The following is an 8,761-nucleotide window of genomic DNA, read 5'->3' as shown; positions in this document are numbered from 1 at the left end:
AAGTCATTTTGCTGGGCCGGGACTGTGTGAGGGGGGACGACACGGGTGCCTGAAGGCCAGAGCCGCCACTCGCCGGTCCTGGAGTGTGTGAGGGGGGGCGAGGCGAGCGCCCGAAGGCCGGTCGCCAGGCCGGGATTGCGGGCGGGGGCAAGGCGGGCGAGCAGAGGCTGCCGCCGTCGCCCATGTTTGAGTGGGCGCTGGGGAAGGCAGCTCACCGAATCAATAGTGCCCTCGTAATCCTCTTAATCGAGCAAAATGAAAATGGCGTCCGGTGAGGTACACAGTCGCAGCAGTTGTGGTGTGGGCGGGACCCGGGCTTTGCCTTCTGATTGGTGGCGATATATGCTGAGGAGCAGTTCCATCAGCCATACACTAAGGGAGTGCATTTTAGAATTAGAACTTTGGCACCCACTACTCAAATATAATAAGGGAGAGATTTTTGCTGTTGTACACCACTCTGAGCCCTGTCTCACAGGGAAGGGCGGTTTAAAAATCTAACCTAATAAATAAAACTAACCTAATAAATAAATATTGCATCGTTTCAATGCCTCTGTGTTTTAATGTATTTTAACCTATTGTAAGCTGCCCTGAGCCTGCTATGCAAGGAGGGCGGGATATAAATCGAATAAATAAATAGATAAATAGATGCTGCACATAGTGACATCAAACATGGGAGGAGATAACATCTCCTTCTCTTTACCTACAAACTCTATTTTTGTAAGATGGCACACATCCATCCCCACCACCAGTTTACAGGGTGGGGGCATGAAGAACTGGGTGTCCCCAAGGCTGCTTTTCAGTGAGGAGAGAGATTGGATCTCATCTTTCTCTTGTCTCACATCACCGCAGTGAGTGTGTGCGTTTTCTTTTTGTTTTCTTTTAACAGCTGAAGGGGAGAAGCCCAAGAGCCTCCACTCTGGAACGCAGCCAGACGGCTATTTGGATGCAGGATGAATGGAGAAGAGCAGACTGGCCACTGGCTTTTTGACCGGCCCCTCCCAGCAAGCAACATAGCAGCCCTTTCTGCCTCAAAGAGATGATGAGCAAGACCTTTGCCCCTTTCCCTGGAGGAACCAGCCCTGCCTGGCTTAGACCAAAGGAGCTCATTTGTCCAAGGAGCTCAGCCATATATTATTCTCTCCATCTTCATTTTATCCTCACAACAACCCTCTGAAGTAGGTTAGGCTGAGAAAGCAGCTGGCTCATGGTGACCATGGCAGAGTGGGGATTTGGACCTGGTGCTTCAAAACGGTAATCCCATGGCAATCCTTTAACCCTTGATTATACGGAATGGAGGTCTTCCCCAAGCCTAGTGAGCCAGCAGTGTGGTTGTGGGAAATGCTGTGCACCAGAAATGCCAGTCAGAGCTGACACTGTTTGGTGTGAACGTGAGCAAAGTATTCTGGTTGGAGGAGGTCCCTGTCACGCATGTATCTGCAAAGTCACTCCCTCTCCTCATTGGTCCTCCACTCACCCTCACCGCCCAATGGGAACAAACTTAAAGAAAGAGTAGGGAAATGGCAGATGAAGTAGAATGACTCCAGAGAAACAGTGAAAATTTTTGCTGGTTTGAATCCAGAATGAAACAAAAATGTCATTTGAATTAGTTATGCTTCTGAGGTTAACAAACAGAGTGCACACAGCAGGCAGATTCTGGACAGCATTTTGTAAAAAATGGAGCTCACTCCCCCCCCCCCCCCCCCCCCTCTTGGGCCCCCCCCCTTGTGGCCCAGCCAGACTTAAGCATTCAGGGTTTTGAACTCCTCCTACCATTTTTATGGAAGTCTCCCTCCTTTTTAGGTCACGTATTCAGTCTTGCCCCTATCCCCAGCCTAACTGAAACCATACTGCTCAGCTGACCTCATGACCACTTGATGTTTCCATGGGTGAAATACATGACCAGTTTCTGTAGATTTGCAGACCACAAATGAGGCACAAGCTAGTCCTGCTGCCCCCCCCCCCCCATGGACCTTCATAATCAACACCAGCCTGACACTCCTTGTGCCCATATTGCTAACGGCTCTGTCCTAATTTGCGATCAGATTTATTTGAGTGGCACAGAACAAACGTTCTATTCCGCAGTCCACACGCCATTCTGCATCTCCTCCATCTGCTTTGTTAATGGCACTTTGTTATTATTTTACAGTCGTGCCTCACAACTCCATCCAGAGAACAGGCTCCCAAGGTGGTGATCTACTAACAAGTAATGCAGTAGCGAGGAGAAGGACTCTCACTCATCAGGTTAAGGTCAAAGATCCCAGATGGCCCTTTTGGCTCTTGGAGTCACACTATCCATTACAGCCTGGATGCGTCTAATGTCAGAGCATAATTGATTCTTTACAAACAGTTGCTATTTTACAGGCAAGTCAAAGATCAGGATCACTGTTTATTAATATGTGTTGACATGCATTAGGTATCGGTGCATAGGTGCGGAGGGCAGTCAATTGCCAGCGTGGAGCGACATGGAGATGTGACATGTTGGGGGCTGATTATGCAGACAGGAAGCTCTCAAAGGGGAATGAATATTTAACCCTGTTAAGTGAACTAGTATCAAAAGCTTCCAACACTTAGGGCACAACCCAACTGCCCTTCCCACCCCTCTCCTTCCCACCCACCCATTTTTCCCACCCACCCCCGCCTGTACAGGCCAGCCCAAACATCTGAGTGTTCTGCTGCCAGTCCTCCCTCCCTGCCAGTAGCCCCCAAAACAAGCCGAAAGCAGTCCTTGCTAGAGGGGGACTTTAACTTGCTCTTTTCAGACCCTTCCTTTGGAGTATCCTGATTGAACCCAAGGGCAATGATCCAACATACTGTCTGTTTAAAATTATTAATAACTATTTGTTGGGTGATAGTGAGATACTGAAAAAATGGTATTTAGCAGAGATAAGATAGTCCAGCAGAGCCAAATAATTCAGACTGAGAGTCCATGTGTGATTAAAATATAAAGTTTTTACTAAATTCTAGCACGGGAAGGGTAACTGGGATGAAAATAACAACAGAGCATAATCGGCTACATCCTTACTCTACAAAGACAAAACTAGAAGAGAGTGATTATGGCTACTCTTCTTGTTCTTCAGAACACCAAACAAAGACGGGAAGAGAAGCCATAAAATGGTAATATACCTTGACACTTTTGTCCCAATCAAATTCCTAGATCAGGGAGAAAATTCCCAGGCATTCTACAGCTAAAGAACATTGGTTACATGAGAAACATGTGACTTCCTGTGAGTAACATAAACAAACATTTAACCCCAGATATACCCAACACTATTACTAGAAAAATCATGCAGAACCCTAAAGATACATGGCACAGAATTACACTGGGAAAATAGATTTCTAGCCCCCAAGGAGATTACCATCTAAAACACACCCTCTAAGGATATTCCATTTGTGCGTTTGATAAATACACATATAACACAAGTGGGCATAAGGACCCTGGTCCCACCCTCTGCTTCCACATGGTTGCCAGCTTGTGACCGAAGCGTCTACATACAGAAGAAGTCTGTGTACCTAGCTTCCCGCCCATTCAGGAAACAGAGTCCTTCTCAATCATGGGAAGGAAGCACACAAGCTTAGACTTCCTCTGTCTGCACTGTATCCATGAGCTGGCGGTTGCACGGAGGCAGGAGAGCCAGGGCACTGGTGTCTGCTCCTGCTCTACATGCATAGATGGAATATGAGAATGGGTCATCTATAGAGGCCTAGAGACAATGAGGAACCTGAGGGCCAAACTAGATGGGACAGCGCCACTTGGGTTCACCCCAGGGATGTGCTGCCACTTTGTAGAGGGACTTGCCATGAGGCAGGTCCTTTTAACCGTGCTGCAGGGGCCTGATTCTGGTTGGTACCACTGTGGAGCAGGGGGAAGAGGGGGTCCTGCCTTCCCCCCACTTACGACCCCGACTGCTGGCACAAATTGAATACATTTGTGGGTTAAGGATACAGACAGGGCTTTTTTTCTTGGGGAATGTCCTGGAATGGAGTTCCGGAGCCTCTTTGGCAAAATTCTTTTAAAAATGTTTAAAAGTTCATGAATGTTCAATATACAGATTGAAAACTCCATTTCCCTCTTGAGAGTTCCGGCACTTCTTTTTCCAAAAATAAAAATGCCCTGGATACAGATCAAAGTCTATGTGGAAAAGGAGGATTTGGAGGAATAAGGAAATGAGAAATGTGGCATCATATACATGTCCAGGGGAGAGCCTTCAGTATCTCATTCCTGTAGAAGAACTGGCTTATGGGTACAGCTGGAGACTTCAGCCCATCAAACACATCCTAGAAGAACCCAGGGCTGCACCCTTCAAACCAGCCATTTTCTCCAGAGGAACTGATCTTGGGTGTCTGGAAAGCAGTTGCAATAGTGGGAGGTCTCCAGGTGCCACCTGGAAGCTGGCAATCCCCTAGCTCTATGCCATGAACAGTAGAGGCGCCATAGGTGCCACAGCCACTTCCCTGCTCATGCACTGCATTTTCTATACTTGGAAAAGCTGTACCTGCTGCAAAATGTCTGCCTGCCAGGAAGTTTATTGAAGGCAGAGCTGCGGGGGGGGGGGGGGTGGGGGGCACTCCATCAGACAGTGGGTGAGGGAAATGAAGTTCCCAGCCCAGCTGCCAATACAGCGAACAGTAATCGCACTGTAAAAACAGGAGACAATCTTTGACAGGGTTAAGCTTCTTGTTGCCTGTGCAATGCAGGACATAATGGGCTGGCGACCAGGCCAAGAGGCTGTTGCTGCCGCCGCCGCCGCCGCCTTCAAAGGCACCTCGCTCTGCTTGTTGAGCAGCTTCCCATGGCTTCCCACTAGAGGGCGCCATTGCTAAATGTATTGTCCTGCTCCTGCAGCGTCTCAGGATTGTTTTAGTTCAAGGTTTATTTATGTAACAAAAGAGGAAGGAGAGGCAGCCGGGCTAGGCTGCCCATCTCAAGATCATCCACACCACCAGCTGTTTACACAGTTCAGCTTACTGTAGCTCCCTGCTCTTGCTGTAGCTCATTACTCTTTACCTTTACATGTGTATTTTAACATTTATACACTCTAATGCTTTCATTTTAAAGTTATAAAAGGTGCAGAGTTTCAGAATTGTATGTATTTCTTTATATGATAAATTAAAAATTACCACCATTATTCTTAGCCTAAATTAGTTCAGAATGAATCAGACTGGAGCAGTGTTCCCTCTAAGCTGAGTTAGTGTGAGCTAGCTCGCAGTTTTTTAGCCTGTGGCTCACAGATTTTTGTCTTAGCTCAGGAAGGATGACTCCAGAACAAACTAATTTATGCAGTAGCCAAATCACTCACTCACAACTTTAATGCCAGTAGCTCATAAAGGAGAACTTTTGCTCACAAGACTCCACAGCTTAGAGGGAACATTGGACTGGAGTCAGTTTAGCAATCCTGGACCTACAGCCCTGCTTTGCCCAAGAGCTATGCCATTGTGTTTCATTTTTAAATTCTGGATTTTCAACTAGGCCTGTCAGCTCTGGGGTTGGGAAATTCCTGGAGATCTGGTGGTGGCGCCTTAGCAGGTAATGCCATAGAGTCAACCCTCCTAAGCAACCATTTTTCCCAGGGGAACTGATCCTGGTTATCCAGAGATCAGTTGTTATTCCAGGAGATCTCCAGACCCCCTTGGTACGTTTGCAAACCTACTCTCAACAGTGTGGCCTGTTCTCAGGGATGAAGAACTTGCTTTCCTTCGGGTGCTCTGTTGCCCTGTACCAGCGACTCCACTGCGCATTGACTCACCCCAACCAGGAGCGGAAATGGGCAAAAGCATGCTGGCCACACATCCTGCCTCCGTGTGACTGCCTGGTCATCTGCAGAGTGCGACCACTAGGAGGAAGTGGCCTCCTGCACACTTCCTCACCATGATGGGCAATGTCCTGAAAGCAGCGCCTCTGATCACAGTACAGGGTGTGTGTGTGTGTGTGTGTGTGTTGCGCTCTTCAGATGACCACGTGGAGGTAGGGGACAAGGCCAGCACATTCAGGCCTGCTCTCCCTCCCTGCATGATGAGTCAGTGCACAGGGAAGAGGTCTATACCAGCCCTATGCAAAACTGTATCAGTCTGTCTTTCTTTCCCTTCTAGAGTTGCCAACTCCAGCTTGAGAAATTCCTGGAGCTTTTGGGGGCAATGCTTGGGGAGGGAGGGAGTGCAGTGGGCATGTGATGTTGCTGTAGGACCTCTGTCTCTCCTAGACTGTGTTGTAGACCTTAGTCTATTCTCCAGAGCTGTCATTTCCTCCAGGGGAGCTGCGCTTCAGTCTAGAGATTAGTCATAATTCCGGGAGAAGTCCAGGCCCCGCCTTGAGGTTGGCAGCCCTAGTCCCTCCATCCATGCTGTGGCTTCCTTTCCCAGTTACCCAAAGGCCCTTGTAAAGCAAGGCAAGTCCTTTGATAGAATCATGAAATCCACTATGATTGCTTTCTCAACTCCAGCTATTCACTCTTTTATTGATGGTCTTCATCTGCTTATATAATGGACTAGTATTGATTCCCTTCTTGAAAAGAGCCAGAATGGGGCAAAGCTGTAGCCTCAGGGCCACACAGCTTTAGAACATGATGCTGGAGGGGGTGTGGGTGAGCAGGAACCTGTTTTCTTCTCTGGCCCATCTGGTGCTCATATGGACAGGAGCACTGATCCTGCAAATGCACTCAACATTAATTTGAAATGTGCACACTCACTCTGAATTTCAGCCATGCTATTGACCCCTGCAGTACATTCACTATAGTATTTTTGTGGTTTCTGTTTAAATAGGTATGGTGACCATGCTTCCCTCCCTCACATGCAGGATTTTCCCTTTCTTCTTCTTTCTTGCTAAGCAGCCCCTAGATCTATTTTCTTATTATTTGTTTGTCTATGGCTGTCCCACCAGTCACTTTAATATACATTTTTTGATGCTGATGCAGCCCAGGGAACTGAGGCAAGAGACAAAATCACCTTCTTATATTCAACTTCTGAAATGGCACATGAGAGGCTTTTGAAAGTTCAAAATAAATAAAATGTTTTATTTAACTTAAAGGAGAAATGGTCAGGTGAAATCTGTAGGATGTATGAGGTGGACCCATAATAAAACTGAGGTAATCACACTAACTCCAGATAATTTGTTGCCATCAACTAACTGTTTCCGCTATTCAAGAAGATTGTTTAAAACTGAGAAGAGAGGCTTTCTTTTCAGTTTCTGCTGAAACACTCGAGCATAGGTTTCTGAGTTTCACTGACTCTTAAAATCTAGAAGGCAGGAACATATGACCAAGTTCCTGAGATCCTTCTATATACACAGACCAGGGATCACTCCTCTTTTAAGTGCTATCTCCCTTTTCACTGGACAAGGATTACTTCTCTGAACTAGAAGCAATTTCCCTTTTTGGCTTGAATTGGAATCCTCTCTGCTTCTCTCACTCCTTTTGCCTCCTTCCCAGTCCACAGTCAGTGCTTGACTGTCTCTTGCTTTTTCAGAGTTTAATTCAAGGTGTTGGCTATGATCTTTAAATCCCTTCACAGATTGGGGTCTACATTTCTGAAGGACCATCTCCTCCCAATATGGCCCTGTGCACCAACTATGGTCATCAGGGTGTCATCCTCACCCCAGCTGTGCCCCCACTTAAAGTAGCCTCACTGGCTTTGAGCAGGGCCCTGGACCTTTCTATCATGGCTCACACTCTGTGGAATGGGATTCCTGAAGAGGTGAGGGGAGCCTCCACCCTGGAAATTTTTAGGAGGCACTACAAGGCTTTTGATGAACTATGAATAATAGGCATCTTTGGAGGAGGAGATATTTGGGTTTGCTATTTTAATTTAGTTCAAACGTGTAATGTTTTAATTATGTCTGTAAGCCACCCTGAGTTAAGAGGAAAAGTGGGGTATAAATATTGTAATTAGTAAATAAACGATATGTATTCTTATTATGGAATTTATTTTATTTCAAGTAGCCTCTGTGCAGGCTCACCAATGGGATTCTGAGCCTGTACAGATCAATGCAGAGAACCTCCTAAAGCTAAGCTCACAGAATTTTGGCAGCCAGTTCCACCCAACCTGAAAATAACACTGAAGAGCATAACTTTATGCTCAAATCTTCTTCAACCACCATGATCAGCTGCATTGCTGGAACCTTTCCCCCAAATTTGTGAGCCAGGGCTTCTCTTTCACTAACTTTTCTCTTCTTTCCATTTTCCTCCTTTCTCTTGGAGTTTTATTTGTTCCCACATTGGACTGCTTGTTTACAGTTCAATGATCCACCTTTAAAAAGTACTTTCAGCATGGTAGCAAAGTGCCCAATTTGGATGTTGAGTGAAAGGCACAAGGGAGAGTTTCCCTTGTACTGCCAAAGATTCCCAAAGATCAGCTGTTCTGCCTTCCTCAGGTCAACGTTGTGGGCTCCAGTCTTCCCTCTAAGCTGAGTTAGTGTGAGCTAGCTCACAGTTTTTTTAGCCTCCAGCTCACGCATTTTTGTCTTAGCTCAGGAAGGATGACTCCAGAGCAAACTAATTTATGTGGTAGCCAAATTGCACACTCACAACTTTAACGTTAGTAGCTCCAAAAGTAGAATTTTTACTCACAGACTCCACAGCTTAGAGGGAGCATTGGTGTCAGCCATGTTGTTACTGAATAACTCTGCTCATCTCGTCCTAGACTTGAGAGATATTCACTCCAGAATATTCTGAACTATCTCTCACTCCATTATCAGTCCACTCTTGACCCAAGGGACCCAAATGCCTCAGTCATTTTCAAAGACACGTATTTCTACTTTCCAATTTGGCTT

Source organism: Gekko japonicus, unplaced genomic scaffold (genome assembly GCF_001447785.1).
Source record: "Gekko japonicus isolate JY-2015 unplaced genomic scaffold, Gekko_japonicus_V1.1 scaffold110, whole genome shotgun sequence".
In the NCBI taxonomy this organism is placed as follows: domain Eukaryota; kingdom Metazoa; phylum Chordata; class Lepidosauria; order Squamata; family Gekkonidae; genus Gekko; species Gekko japonicus.
This window is presented reverse-complemented; position numbering follows the sequence as displayed.